General features: G+C 45.2%; 1 protein-coding gene across 2 annotated transcripts in view; it reads right to left on the bottom strand.

The window, feature by feature from the left end:
- Positions 1-5,817, bottom strand: part of ABCA1 (ATP binding cassette subfamily A member 1) — a 141,574-nt gene extending 135,757 nt beyond the window's left edge. The window contains exon 1 of one of the 2 annotated variants that reach the window (XM_077249411.1): positions 5,591-5,817. The gene's annotated coding sequence lies outside the window, so the exon portion shown is untranslated. The remainder of the gene's footprint in view (positions 1-5,590) is intronic. The other variant, XM_077249420.1, reaches the window with a different exon arrangement.
- Positions 5,818-15,599: the final 9,782 nt, after the last annotated feature.

Here is a 15,599-nt window from a genome sequence, read left to right as displayed (position 1 = left end):
TAGATATGGGATAGAAAGATAGATAGATAGATAGATAGATAGATAGATAGATAGATAGATAGATAGATAGATAGATAGATAGATAGAGATATATTGGTGTCACTAGCACAAAAGATCTGGGGCTCCAGCCTCAAACTTTTTTCCGGGTGCCCTTACTCTCCAGCAAGTGCCACTTTGAACTTTGCAGCACCAAGATGAATCTGATACCGTTCAATCACAATCTCCCTGCCCTAGCAGTCTCCATCTTGTAGGCCACATGCTTCTGTGGATCTGCACCCTACAAGATGTCAGAATCCCAATATTGCACCTGCACCAGCCCACTGTTTATAGAAGTTAGAAGAGCACACGAATGTTGCAGTGGAGAATCAGCATTAGGTAAGTATAGGCTTTATTTTTATATTATATTTAAAGGCACTCGGAAGACCTTATTAGTTTCGTAGGAGGACCTGGGGGAACCATATTCCTTTTAAATGGGGGCATTGTTACTTTTGATGAGGGCTCTCAGGTGCACTTGAAGCATTACTTTTTAAGGGGCACTGTTAATTGAATGTGGCACTAGGGCAATATAAAAGCAGCACATGGGTATTATTACTTTTTTTTATTACATTTAAATTTTCAAAGCATTAGGGTCACTATGCCACCCAGCAGGTGCAGGCACAGATCTGAGAGACGTTTGTGTAGGTTGGTGATTGTCCAATTTATCTTGCTTATAAACTCTGCAGATACAAGTCATAGTTAGAAGTCAACATGTTACTCCTGGACCAAATGGAAAATGTGGAAAGGCAATGGCGAGACATACCTTGAGGCTCATGCCCCTGATCTTTTAAGACCCTAGCAACGCCCCTATATATAAATACAAACACACACTCTTTACATAGGCAAGTGAAGGAGAAAATATTCACGAGACAGTAAGAGCAATAATGAGCCAATTTGATTTTAATGGTCCAATAAGATCTTTTATTTGTAATGGAATACCAGCCAAAAATGCATTAGTAGAAGATTTGATTCTCTGATTGTCTGGCTCCTGGGATATTTAAAGCCTAGTCAGCTATGATCTTAAAACATAAGTGTTATCTATTCACTGTAAAGTACAAATCATATGAACAACAACTTCAAATGATACAGTTTTCATAAATAAGTGTATATTAAAATCTACCACAGCTTTTTATTAGTAAAGATCCCCCACCGGCTAAACGGAGATTGGTACAGCACTGGTTAGCTCACATAACAGCTTGACCATTACAAAACGAGCAAGAGACTGTAATGAAAGTTTAGTATTCAAACTGCACTCACATATCCAAAGTGTGATCTTAGCTTAATGATGCAATAATTGGATTATTTACTAAATAAATTAAAAAATATATACTGCAAGCCTATGGGCCGTCTTCAGCTGTCCGAACTGAGGACTAAAGAAGCTGACGGGAACCAGAAATGCTATATTTTGCAGAACACTTTTGCAGCTTACACATGTTGCTACTGTATACCGTAAGTCACTTTCATTTGCCTACAAGACTAATGATGTATTGATATAATTTCTAGAATGACGGTTTACAGAATTTAGATAAAATGTAAAGTAATGACTGCATTACTTGTAACTATCAGCAAGATCCAAACTATTACCATGCCAATGGTCACAACTATACTTACCAGTGTAAATACCAAAAATATTGTTTACCACTGGTTCACATGATGGCTGCTTCCCTTCTAATAATTTACTTGAGAAGGAAAATGGTCCCATGGGATACACTGGTAGCGTGTTGGGGCTGATCTACTGAAAGCTGATTTTCTGTAACAAGTTCCCTATCTGAAAATTCAGTTTCAATAAGAATAAAATGCAGTAAGCTAATTATACGGGACCAAGTATTTATTGACGCATACACTATGCAAGAACTCTGAAATACACCTTAAATATTAATTTATTAAAAAGAATAAAACTACAGTCCCACCAGCAATATATACCAGGAACACACGGGCCCAGAGCCCACATGGGTTAATTAGTAGAAAACCTGAAGGTTTTCAATTAACGCCAAATTGGCTATATCGGACTCTGTGACCTACAGTTAGTGTATATGAGCTTGTTTTGGTGCAAATGACGGCATACAAGCACTACTAGGGCAGAATAATTCCATATATATGTATAGTACAAGGCACATGGACTCCTTTAGCAGGCCTATTACAAAATGGAACCAAAATACAGATTCATGCACAGTTAGGCAAGGATCAGTTTAGGTTAAGAAATGCAATGTCTGAAAGGAAGTGTGAACCTAGTCTAACACATAGTTCCATAGTCTCAGTATATACATTTTCTATTACAAAATGATGTAATCACATTAATATATTGTATGTTTAAGCATTAGAATGCAAAAAATAGATTTACAGGACCCAATGGCCATGTTGGTGGTTTGTACCCACCAGATGAGAGCCCTGTTAACTTCTTCCTATTTATTGGAATCCCCAGCACCACTTCTGATTAATAGGCCTAGTATGATGTCAAGCGTGCATTTATTTTACACACTTATATAGCGCCATTATTTCCACAGTGGCTTACATACATTATCATCACTGTCCCCATTGTGGCTCACAATCTAAATTCCCTATCAGTATGTCTTTGGAGAGTTGGAGAAAACCAGAGGAAACCCATGCAAACATGGGGAGAACATACAAACTCCTTGCAGATGTTGTCCTCGGTGGGATTTGAACCCAGACCCCAGTGCTGCAAGGCTGCTAACCACTGAGCCACCGTGCTGCATCATGATGTGGCACCAAGTTTACAAATCAGGAGAAGAAGCCAGGGATTTTGTTAGGTAGAAGTAGGTTCTCAAGGCTTTGGTCTGGCATCTACACAGCTGCTGGACCAAGGTGGTCCTTCAAATCTTTTTGATGGTCTCTAATATTTACATGATAATGAGCTGAAATTAAACTCATGACTATAAAGATGTAGTTGAGTGGTGTATCTCATTTGGCTCTTGGACATCTGAAAATAATACTACTACTAATAAATAATAATAGACTAAAAGAGATTACATGACTACACCAGCCAATTTTCATTCATTTCCAGACTGCCACTTTGCGTGAGGCCACGCGGTACATTTCATGTCAAAACAATATGGTAGCTAACACAAGTTGCAATTTTGTGTGTCTACGATCTTCTACTCCATAGTGACAAGGTATACCTGTTAGGTCCAGCCTAACGACAAAGGACCGCATCAGCAATAAGACAAACTTGCAGTACTTCTCTAAGGTGATGTTCACAGTTTTGTCCGGACATTCTATTTGTCTCATCCATTTTGAGGAAAGGACAAAAGGAAACAATGTCCAATAGGGATCAGTTACATAAATGATGACAATGGGAACGTAGGGACCCTATTGTTTATTATGGGATCTGTCTGGGTTCCGTTGTTTTTTCTTCTTTTTTTCCAGTAATAACGGACACATATCGGAACCATGACAGACCCCATAAGATTCAATGGGGCTTCTCTGCATCAGTTAGGCAAGGATCCGTTTAGGTTAAGAAATGCAATGTCTGAACGGAAGTGTGAACCTAGTCTACACATAGTTCCACCATGTCCTGGAGGAGATGTATAAAGACCAAGATCTATATGTGCTCCTGCTAGAACAATGAATGTTGTCCCTTCACAATGGGAAACATGACACACTGGCTGAAGAAGGTGACAAAAAATGAGACAAAGGATACACTGGGCAGGCACATCTAGCTAGGTTTATCCAGTATACTCCGCACGTTCCTCTTTTCTCCTGTGCACTGTATCGTACCAGTGACTACACAGAAAGGTTACTGCCGTTCATTCCTCCCTACAGCTCCAACGCCTGGCTATAATGGAAAGCAGCCCGGAATCATGGATCATAGCCGGAGATGGCTCACTTGTGCTATAGGGAGCAGATAAACCACAGAGTTCTGGGGGCAACGAAATGCTTCTGGGAAACTAACTGCATCAAAACAAGTCTGTGGCACGGAACATACTGAGAACAATACACATATATGTACCAAAGTCTGGAAAAAAGAGAAAATCCTCCTGGTGACAAAATATAGATTATGAGAAGTGGTGGGGGCTGTTGGGAGGTGTATTTGTTCCTACATTGGTCCTTACAGGTCAGCGAACAGATACATCACTGTTTGTATAATAAAGTAATATTGGCACAACAGATGTGCCTGTAAGTACAGGGTTAATCAATTGCTACAATACATGGAAACAATACCCAGTATTGGGGTCCCACAAAGAGCAACATCTGCATGGAGTTTGTATATTCTTCTCCATGTTTGTGTGGTTTCCTCTGGCTTCATCCAGAGCTCCAAAGTCAGAATGTAAGATTACAGACCCTATTGTGAACGATGGGCAATATGGAGAAAATAAGGAGTAATGGTTAGAAAGAAAATGTTACCTATCGGTGAATCGTCTCTCATCAGTGGAAATAACCAAAATGAAAGCCAAGACACGATCCTACACCAAAAGCAGGACGGTGAGGACTGGGGGAGAAAGGCAAACAGCAGCCGGAAGGAGGCAAGTAAACAAAGAGAAGTATAGGAAACATACAGTGCGCTCCAGGCAGGATCCGGGTATTCAGCCTCACATAGGCAGGCAGGACAGATAGGAGATAGATAGATATGGGATAGATAGATAGATAGATAGATAGATAGATAGATAGATAGATAGATAGATAGATAGATAGATATGGGATAGATAGATAGATAGATAGATAGATATGGGATAGATAGAGAGATAAATAGATAACTATGGGATAGATAAATGGATAGATAGATAGATAGATAGATAGATAGATAGATAGATAGATAGATAGATAGATAACTATGGGAGATAGATAGATAATAGATAGAGTATGGGATAGATAGATAATAGATAGATAAATAGATAACTATGGCATAGATAGGTAGATAGATAGATAGATAGATAGATAGATAGATAGATAGATAGATAGATAACTATGGGATGGATAGATAGATAGATAGATAATAGATAGATAGATAGATAGATAGATAGATAGATAGATAGATAGATAGATAACTATGGGATAGAGATAGATAACTATGGGATAGATAGATAGATAGATAGATAGATAGATAGATAGATAGATAGATAGATAGATAGATAACTATGGGAGATAGATAGATAATAGATAGAGTATGGGATAGATAGATAATAGATAGATAGATAACTATGGCATAGATAGGTAGATAGATAGATAGATAGATAGATAGATAGATAGATAGATAGATAACTATGGGATAGATAGATAGATAGATAACTATGGGATAGAGATAGATAACTATGGGATAGATAGATAGATAGATAGATAGATAGATAGATAGATAGATAGATAGACAGATAACTATGGGATAGGTAGATAGCTAGATCATAGATAGATTTGGAGATAGGATAGATGACAGCCCCCCAGTATAGCTCTCCCCAGGGCTCGCCTGACCTTGGTAATCCCCCACAGACCCGGACACAGTAGTGGCCATACACAATAACCACTCGCCCATAATGCAGGACAAGTTTCCATCTCCTCAGGCTCTTCCATAAGTGAGTTAGAATAGTGAGCAGAAGCCATTTACCTTCTCCCCCGTCCTAATGGCTCCTGAGCAGAATGCCCCTCAGCTGCAGCCCCCCAGTGCAGGCACAGTCATGGGACCCGTGTGCGCTCCAGTCCGGCCAGAACAGATGTGATGCTAGCCCTGAGCGCGCGTCCTGTCAGCATCCCCTGCCGCACACCCAGTCTCCGCCCGCAGCAGCGCTGGCGCTTTGTATGGAGTTCCTTTTATAGCCCGTACAGCAGGGTTACTATCGGTCACACCGGAGCCGCTCTGTTTATGTACCGTGGTCTGCCCTGCCAGCAGCACGTGTGCTCGGCTCCTCCCCGAGAGGGCGATACTGCCGTGCGCTGCACTTGTCGCTGCGCCCTCTGCGCCTTATTGACCTTCTCTCATATTTGACTGCACTGTATGTGAGGGGAGGACGACCACCTAATGGTGTCGGGGTCAGGGGCTCGTGTGCTGCCATGTAGGTGTGCTATACTGGTAAACACATGACGTCTTCTCTTCTGAATAATGCATGGTGCAGGGCTGGCTGAGTGACTGCATTCTGTGACACATGAAAACAGTGGAAGGTGGAAAAACAACAAAGCATACAACTGTATGGAATGGGGTGTCGCCTGCCAGGAGATGACGATGAGGTGGGGGTATGACCAAACACAAGACATGGCAGGAATGGGGTTATGGCTCCTCATTGTCTTATGTTGGCGCCCCTCCACCTGGACCCTCCGCTGAGGTTGGAAGCAGAAACCTCAGCCATCCAGATGAATGGTGGTCCAAATAGCCATGGGCGGCTCAAAGCGGCTCGCTGGGGTCAGCGGGTTATGTTCTGGCTCACACACTGGGGTACCAGTAGGGGTACTCCGCTCTATGAGGATCACATGGAGTAGGGGTCCCCTAACTTCTTACCTGAGCAGCTACATTCAGGTCTGAGAGATGATGCTAAGGACATCGCCAAAATTGTAGAAGCCCCCAGTGTGACCCTTTGAAGACTATGATAAAAAGCTATTAATGCTGCAAGTGCCCCTTATAAAGTAACAATAGCACAAGCGAAATAATAATGCCCCTAGTGCCCTCTTATGAAATAATAATGACCCGCGTGCCCCCTTATGAAATAATGACCCGCGTGCCCCCTTATGAAGTAATAATGCCCCGTGTGCCCCCTTATGAAATAATGACCCGCATGCCCCCTTATGAAATAATAATGACCCGTGTACCCCCTTATGAAATAATAATGGCCCGTGTGCCCCCTTATGAGCTAATGCCCCGCGTGCTCCCTTATGAAATAATAATGCCCAGCATGCCCTCTTATGAAATAATGCCCTGCGTGTCCCCTATGAAATAATGCCCCGCGTGCCCCTTTATGAAATAATGCCCCGCATGCCCCTTTATGAAATAATAATGACCCGCATGCCTCCTTATGAAATAATAATGCCCCGCGTGCCCCTTATGAAATAATAATGCCCCGCGTGCCCCCTTGTCAAATAATACCCCGCATGCCCCTTTATTAAATAATAATGACCCGCATGCCCCCTTATGAAATAATTATGCCCCGCGTGCTCCTTATGAAATAACAATGCCCCGCATGCCCCCTTGTCAAATAATAATACCCCGCATGCCCCTTTATGAAGTAATAATGCCCTGTGTGCCCCTTTATGAAATAATAATGCCCCACGTGCCCCCTTATGAAATAATGCCCCGCGTGCCCCTTTATGAAATAATAATGACCCGCATGCCCCTTTATGAAATAATAATGACCCGCGTGCCCCCTTATGAAATAATAATGCCCCGCGTGCCCCTTTATGAAATACTAATGCCCCGCGTGCCCCCTATGAAATAATAATGCCCCACGTGCTCCCTTATGAAATAATAATGCCCAGCATGCCCTCTTATGAAATAATGCCCCGCGTGCCACCTTATGAAGTAATAATGCCCCACGTGCCCCATTATACAGTAATAATTACCCCGGCAACTAATTATAAAATAATACCCTGAATGATCCTTATAAAGCAATAATGTCCCTTCACTGCCCCCTTGCTACTAAATAATAATGAACAGAGTACCCTCTAATATATAAAAAATGCCCTAACTGCCCCGTTTAAAATAATACTGGCTCAAGTGCCCTCTTAAAAAGCACTTACCGAATGCCCTGAGTTCCCTGCTATGCGGTAGTAATGTCCTGAGTGTCCCTTCCAAAGTAATTTTGCTGCTTCAGTGCCCTTTAAAAATAATAATGCCTGAGTGCCCCTTTATAAAGTTATAATGACCTGAGTACTCCCCCATTAAGTAGTAGTGGCCTTTATAATAAAGTAATATTGACCTTTCAGTGCCTCCCAAAAATAATATTGCTCCCTTATTAACAATTAATAATGCCTTCTAAGTACCCCTCCTTGCCTCCCAAAAAGTAATAATACCTCCAGGGTGCCTGTCTAAAAGTGTCACTTCCTCAGAAATAAAAATTATACTCGCCTACCCCATGTCCCTGTCGCGCTCACCAACTCTGTCCTCCTCTTCTTCCTCCTCATTGTGCTGCCTGCCAACAGGTGTGAGAGTGGTAGAGCAGGGAGCCCATCGTCTTTAATTGGGGTCCGTGGAAGCTGATAGAGTTGAGAATTGCGGCAGCTAAAGCATAGAGGCACGAGCCACATATTAGGCCAGGTGTGGGCTCCCTGCCCTGCCACCTACCTCTCGTAGGCAACAGGTTGTATGGCACCCCAGGGTCCTGGTCGTCACAGTAAGGTCGCTTTCCTCACGGGGAGAGTGATGCTAAGTTTGGAGGCAAGGAAGGATAACTGCATCCAGGTACCACAAGCATGCAACATATTCACACTTCAGGCCACCAGGGGGAGCTTTTGATCCTATTTACTAGGTGACTCCCCATATATATATACAGTGGCGTAGGAAGGGGGGTGCGGGGGGGGGCGGGCCGCCCCGGGCGGCACAATGCCGGGGGCGGCTCCGACCCAGAGAGGAGGAGGAAGAAGAAAAAAAAAAAAAAAAAAAGAGACGCGGGCCCTTTAAATCTTCGGGCGGCGCCGACCGCCGCCACGACCAAGCCCCCCCCTCCCGGTGCCAGCGCTGGCATTGGGCCCCCCTTTAATACTCACCTCTCCTGGTTCCTGCGGCAGCTGCAGCGTCTTCAGCGCCCTCTGACTCTGCAACGTCTCAGGGCAGAGGGTGCGATGACGTCATCACTGCGCGCTCAGCCTCTCTGTCCTGAGCGTTGCAGAGCCGGAGAGACGCTGAGTGCACGGGACCTGCGCTGGGAACGGGAGAGGTGAGGATTTTACTTTTTTTTTTTTTTTTCTTTATGTCTGACTCAGACTGGGGGCAATATGCTGGAGACAGACTGGGGGCAATATGCTGGAGACAGACTGGGGGCAATATGCTGGAGACAGACTGGGGGCAGATTGCTGGACGCACTGGGCGCAGATTGCTGGACGCACTGGGGGCAGATTGCTGGACGCACTGGGGGCAGATTGCTGGAAGCACTGGGGGCAGATTGCTGGACGCACTGGGGGCAATGCTGGCCCCACTGGGGGCAATGCTGGACACACTGGGGGCAATACTGGACACACTGGGGGCAGATTGCTGGACGCACTGGGGGCAGATTGCTGGACGCACTGGGGGCAGATTGCTGGACGCACTGGGGGCAGATTGCTGGACGCACTGGGGGCAGATTGCTGGAAGCACTGGGGGCAGATTGCTGGACGCACTGGGGGCAGATTGCTGGACGCACTGGGGGCAGATTGCTGGACGCACTGGGGGCAATGCTGGACACACTGGGGGCAATGCTGGACACACTGGGGGCAATGCTGGACACACTGGGGGCAATGCTGGACACACTGGGGGCAATGCTGGACACACTGGGGGCAATGCTGGACACTGGGGCAGATTGCTGGACACACTGGGGGCAATGCTGGACACTGGGGCAGATTGCTGGACACACTGGGGGCAATGCTGGACACTGGGGCAGATTGCTGGACACACTGGGGGCAATGCTGGACATTGGGGGCAATGCTGGACACTGGGGGCAATTCTGGACACTGGGGGCAATGCTGGACAATGGGGCAGATTGCTGGACACACTAAGGCAATGCTGGACACACTGGGGCAATGCTGGACACACTGGGGGCAATGCTGGACACTGGGGCAGATTGCTGGACACACTGGGGGCAATGCTGGACACACTGGGGCAATGCTGGACACTGCGCCTGTGCGGCCGCCCTGCTTGTGAATCCCAGCCCTGCACTCTGCATAATGCATAACACACTGTGGGGCTGGGATTACCAAGGTGGGTGGCCGCACAGGCGCAGTCTGCAAGCCTGGCTGTGACGTCAGATGGCCAGAGCTCTCTGCGCCTGCACCAAACAGCGATACACAGCGCAGGCATCGGATTTCATGGGTAAACAGTGCTGAGGGGGCGGTGCCCGGCGTTGAGTGACGGCAATGGGGGGGGGCGCCAAACTCGGAATCAGCCCCGGGCGGCAAAAGCTCTAGCTACGCCACTGTATATATATACTGTAACTGGTAGTCTGTAGGGAAAGTTAGTTCCAGACATCCGTCTGAGGAGGGCAGAGGGTCAACGGAGCTGTGCATGCCCTAAGAGCTGCAGCTCCCAGTAGGAGACATTTCAGAAAGCAGAATACGTTGCAGTGAGCGTGCAGGAAAGCAAAGCACGGGAGAGGATACCAGAAGGGGACCAGCCCCGAGCAGGTTGCCTCCTTCTGAGGCGCAGAGACCGGTAGCCGGAACACTGAGGTAGTAAGGACTTCTACGCCTTACTTCAGAGACCGGCAGGACAGCTAATTGCAAACAAATGAAGAAAACAGAAGTGGCACTCACCCTGATGCTGAGAGGGTGCACCCTCTCCTTCACCAGCCGCCTCTCCATATTATGTTTATACCTTTGTACCTTGAATAAAGGACATCATTGCACAGCAGCATCAGGGTGAGTGCCACTTCTGTTTTCTTCATTTGTTCGGATCTATATCTCCACTATTGTTGAGCACCACCTACACGCCGCTGGATATTCAGTGCCAAAGAGGTTCCTTATAGAATCCTATACTGCTTAGTTCCATTGTTTGAAAGCCCGGACTTCAACGCTTCTATATTGGATTGATTGTTGTAAAGTTGCCGCCTGGTGCCGTTCTGTCTCCATACTTTTGCTCATACAGCTAATTGCATGTTACCTGTCTGCACTTACACCCAGGAGGCACGGTGACACCCCATAGAGCCGGGTTATCTAAGAGACCCTATAAACAGGCTCTAGTCACCAGTCATACGGGTTTTATCCTATCCTATATGGGGGACAGAGAGAGAGAGAAACACCACATCTGTGAGGACCTTACGAGAGACTTAGCAGTAAGGGACTGTACAATTACAGTGCAAGGGAAGGCTATTGATTTCCACCTGGACAAGGGGACTCTGGAATTGCCTCCAAACCGGCTGGACCCTACCTGCCCTGTGATCTGGTGCTCTGGACTGTGGCTGCTGAAACCAACAGCCTCGTTCTTCACTGCACCTCTCACCATTCTACCATCCACACACTGGGAAGCCCTGGAGACATACTTCACCTGTGGGAAGGTATACCATCTAGCTGCCATAACATCACCCCAGCGGACCCCTTAAAGCAGCGTCGGTCACCCTGACCGAATACCACAGGTGGCGTCACGAACAACAGATTTTATCCCTTTAAAGACCTTCCCCTTTTACACGGACCTCCCAGGGTCACGGACCGGGTCGCAGCCACCGTGACATCCCCCTGTGAACAACACCGGGCCCGGTATCGAGTACTCCACGACCCTGACGGGGCGCTCCAGTTGCTCCAGGCCCGCAGCCTATAGGGCGGCAGGGTCATAGATAGGCTGTTAGCATCCCGGTGCAGGGGATGCTATGACGTAACCGCATTGTTCCACCTGTGCTAATATGCTAAAAGGACAAGGCGACTCAAAGCATTAGATGGTAGTGTGAACTCACTATTACTTCATAAGGGGACACTCAGGATGATATTTCTTGATTAAGGACATTCTACATTATTACTTGATAAGGGGGAGTGGTGGATTCTCTATGCCGTAGGCTAGGGTGACCAGCTTGGACTGGAGGTGATGGTGTAGCAGAGCGGGTTTGACGGATCTCATGTGAATTGCTGAGGCCAGGAAAGCAAGGTAAGCATGGTGGCACAGAAACAAGTGAAGCTGGAAGCACCAGACGAAGCCGACCCATACCCAGTCCAGAATGATTATGGTTAACTGCCTCCCTTCGCTGCCAAATTTCATTTTCATTGTTTCCTCTCCTTTTTAAATAGCCATAACTTTTTTTTTGCACTGACTTAAATATATGACGGCTTGCTTTTTTGCGGGAAGTGTTGTAGCTTTGAATGATTCCATTCATTTTACCATATAGCATAAAATTAAATAACAAAAAAATCCAAGTGTGATGAATTTTATTTTTATGGAATTATTGTGCAGTAAAAATGACCTGGAAACATGATTCTCCAGGTCAGTGCAACTACAGACACCAAAAATAGTTTTTTACTATTCTATTGGCTTAAAAAAATTGTTTTTTACTATTTTATTGGCTTAAAAAAATTGATTTGTAGATGGGAGAGTGACTTGGGGATTTCTTTGTCCCAAGAGGAAAGGGACAAGATATTGCTGTTCACCTTTAGGACTTCGCTGTCGGCGGTGTCACAGGAGAGGAGTTATAAGGTTCTGTCGAGGTGGTATAGATGCCCCTGCCGGGTACACACTATGTTCCCGGTGATACCGGATATTTGTTGGAGATGCACATCAGAAAAAGGGACTTATGTCCATATCTGGTGGGAATGTCCACCCATAAAGAAATTCTGGATGCTAGTTTTCGATCTCCATAACAAATTATCCTTTCGCAAAATACAACCCACAGTGGAACTAGCCCTCTTGTCTCTGTGTGACATGTCGATATCTGGTTTTAAGAGGAGTCTTCTCAGACATTTTCTTACGGCTGCCAGGAATTTGATTCCTAGATACTGGAAGCAGGATCGTTACCCCTCAGGCTCCGATTTTGTTGCGGAGCTTAACAACATTTACAGAATGGAACAATTGATAAGTGAATCTATAGGGAATTCGGCAAAATTTTTTAACACTTGGGCTTCATGGATTGTATTCAGGGAGACCCCGGAGTTGGACATTTGGTTGTCCAGGTCCTAATCCATATCTGGAGCCGATTTGGGAGCGCTCGCGTAATGGCTGTTGCCCCTATCCTCTGGCCTGCTGTCGTGGCCTAAAGCCAATGTTGGTGACTTAATGTTCTTCTCTCCACTACATGGGGCCTGGGGTCGGCCCGGGAGGGATACCGCATTCCTCATACCTAGCGTACCCTCTTACCTTCACCCGCTTTCCTTCCCCCCCCCCCTTTTTTTTTTCTTCTTTCTTTCTCTCTTTCTCTTCTTTCTTTCCTCCTCGTTCTGTTTCTTTACTTCTTTCTACCTCTGCTTACTTCTTATTTTTAGTGACATTTTATACTATACTATACTATTATACTTATTATAGCTAGTAATGTTTGATTACCTTTGATGCTGTTTATATGTTTCAACTATGAAAAGTATCACTGCTAACTTGAAACCCTTTCGCGACATGCGCCGTACATGTACTGCGCATGTCGGGTCCCCTGCTTTGATGTGCGCTCCGGCGGTGAGCGCACATCAAAGTCGCGACATGTCAGCTGTTTTGTACAGCTGACATGTGCGCGCAATAGCGGCGGGTGAAATCGCTATTCACCCGCCGCTATTAACCTGTTAAATGCCGCTGTCAAACGCAGACAGCGGCATTTAACTACCGCATCCGGCCGTGCGGCCGGAAATGTCGTCATCGCCGACCCCCGTCACATGATCGGGGGTCGGCGATGCATCAGGAAGGTAACCATAGAGGTCCTTGAGACCTCTATGGTTACTGATCACTGGTAGCTGTGAGCGCCCCCCTGTGGTCGGCGCTCACAGCACACCTGCATTTGAGCTACATAACAGCGATCTGATGATCGCTGTTATGTAGCAGAGCCGATCAGGCTGTGCCTGCTTCTAGCCTCCCATGGAGGCTATTGAAGCATGGCAAAAGTGAAAAAAAAAAGTTTTTAAAAATGTGAAAAAAATATTAAAAATATAAAAGTTTAAATCACCCCCCTTTCGCCCCATCCTAAATAAAACAATAAAAAAAAAAAAAACCTACACATATTTGGTCCAAAATATCTTTGCAAGAACGAATAATGAGGGCACTCACCCGTCTTCATTAAAATTATTCCTTTATTCACGATAACACATCCAGAGAACTGATATGGCCGGGGGAGAGAGAGAGAGCCTCAGCCCGTGTGAGCAGAGGAGAACGACGACGGCCGTTTCGCGCTGTCTTGCGCTTCTACGGGTCAACTTGTGTATGAGGCCAGCAGCGGATATAGTGTGCCAATCTGACACACCCCACTACTAAATCCCTCCCACAAGCCGGGCCGATACAATTTTTAAATGTATGCTTTTAATGTGTGTTCATTGTATCGGCCCGGCTTGTGGGAGGGATTTAGTAGTGGGGTGTGTCAGATTGGCACACTATATCCGCTGCTGGCCTCATACACAAGTTGACCCGTAGAAGCGCAAGACAGCGCGAAACGGCCGTCGTCGTTCTCCTCTGCTCACACGGGCTGAGGCCCTCTCTCTCTCACCCGGCCATATCAGTTCTCTGGATGTGTTATCGTGAATAAAGGAATAATTTTAATGAAGACGGGTGAGTGCCCTCATTATTCGTTCTTGCAAAGATATTTTGGACTAAGTGACTGTTTTCCGTGAAGGAGCACCTGAAGTCTTCTAAAGCACGGCGTAGTAGGATATGCGTCTTGATCTCCACTGAAAGGTCAGAATACATTAGGGCAGTGCCGCCTGATCCTTTATTTCTTTTGGTTGCACTACACATATTTGGTATCACCGCGTTCAGAATCGCCCAATCTATCAATTTTAAAAAAGCATTAACCTGATCGCTAAAGAGCGTAGCGAGAAAAAAATCCAAAACGCCAGAATTACGTTTTTTTGGTCGCCGCGACATTGCGTTAAAATGCAATAACGGGCGATCAAAAGAACGCACCTGCGCCGAAATTAGATAATTAAAAACATCAGCTCGGCACGCAAAAAATAAGCCCTCACCCGACCCCAGATCACGAAAAATGGAGACGCTACGAGTATCGGAAACGGCACTTTTTTTTTTTTTTTTTTTTTTTTTTAAGCAAAGTTTGGAATTTTTTTTCACCACTTGGATAAAAAATAACCTAGTCATGTTAGGTGTCTATGAACTCGTAATGACCTAGAGAATCATAATGGCAGGTTAGTTTTAGCATTTAGTGAACCTAGCAAAAAAGCCAAACAAAAAACAAGTGTGGGATTGCACTTTTTTTGCAATTTCACCGCACTTGGAATTTTTTTCCCGTTTTCTAGTACACGACATGGTAAAACCAATGATGTCGTTCAAAAGTACAACTCGTCCCGCAAAAAATAAGCCCTCACATGGCCATATTGACGGAAAAATAAAAAAGTTATGGCTCTGGGAAGGAGGGGAGCGAAAAACGAAAACACAAAAACGAAAAAGGGCCGCGGCATGAAGGGGTTAATATTTGCTGAGACCTTCTTCTTTGGTGCGATCTACGGGTTGTACCCTGTTGAGTTTAACAATTGTTTCAGCGCTGTACCATTGTTTGTATTGTTTATTTGCTTCAATAAACCTGATTTATACAAAAAAATTGATTTGTGTCGCCACATTCTGACACCCGTAACTTTTCTATATTACCATCAATGGAGCAGTGTGAGGGCTGTTTTTTTCCATTTTGAGCTAATGTTTTTGTTTATATAATTTTGGGGAACATACTTTGATTTGATCGCTTCTTATTGCATTTTTATTGTTATTGCGGAGACCAAAAAAAACACAGTTGCGGTGTTTTGATTTTTTTTTCCAAACTGCTTAGCAAATTTTATTCTTTTACTTTTCTGGATGCAGCAGTACTAAATATGTCCAAATATAGACT

Source organism: Ranitomeya variabilis, chromosome 1, assembly GCF_051348905.1.
Source record: "Ranitomeya variabilis isolate aRanVar5 chromosome 1, aRanVar5.hap1, whole genome shotgun sequence".
Classification (NCBI taxonomy): domain Eukaryota; kingdom Metazoa; phylum Chordata; class Amphibia; order Anura; family Dendrobatidae; genus Ranitomeya; species Ranitomeya variabilis.
This window is presented reverse-complemented; position numbering and strand designations above follow the sequence as displayed.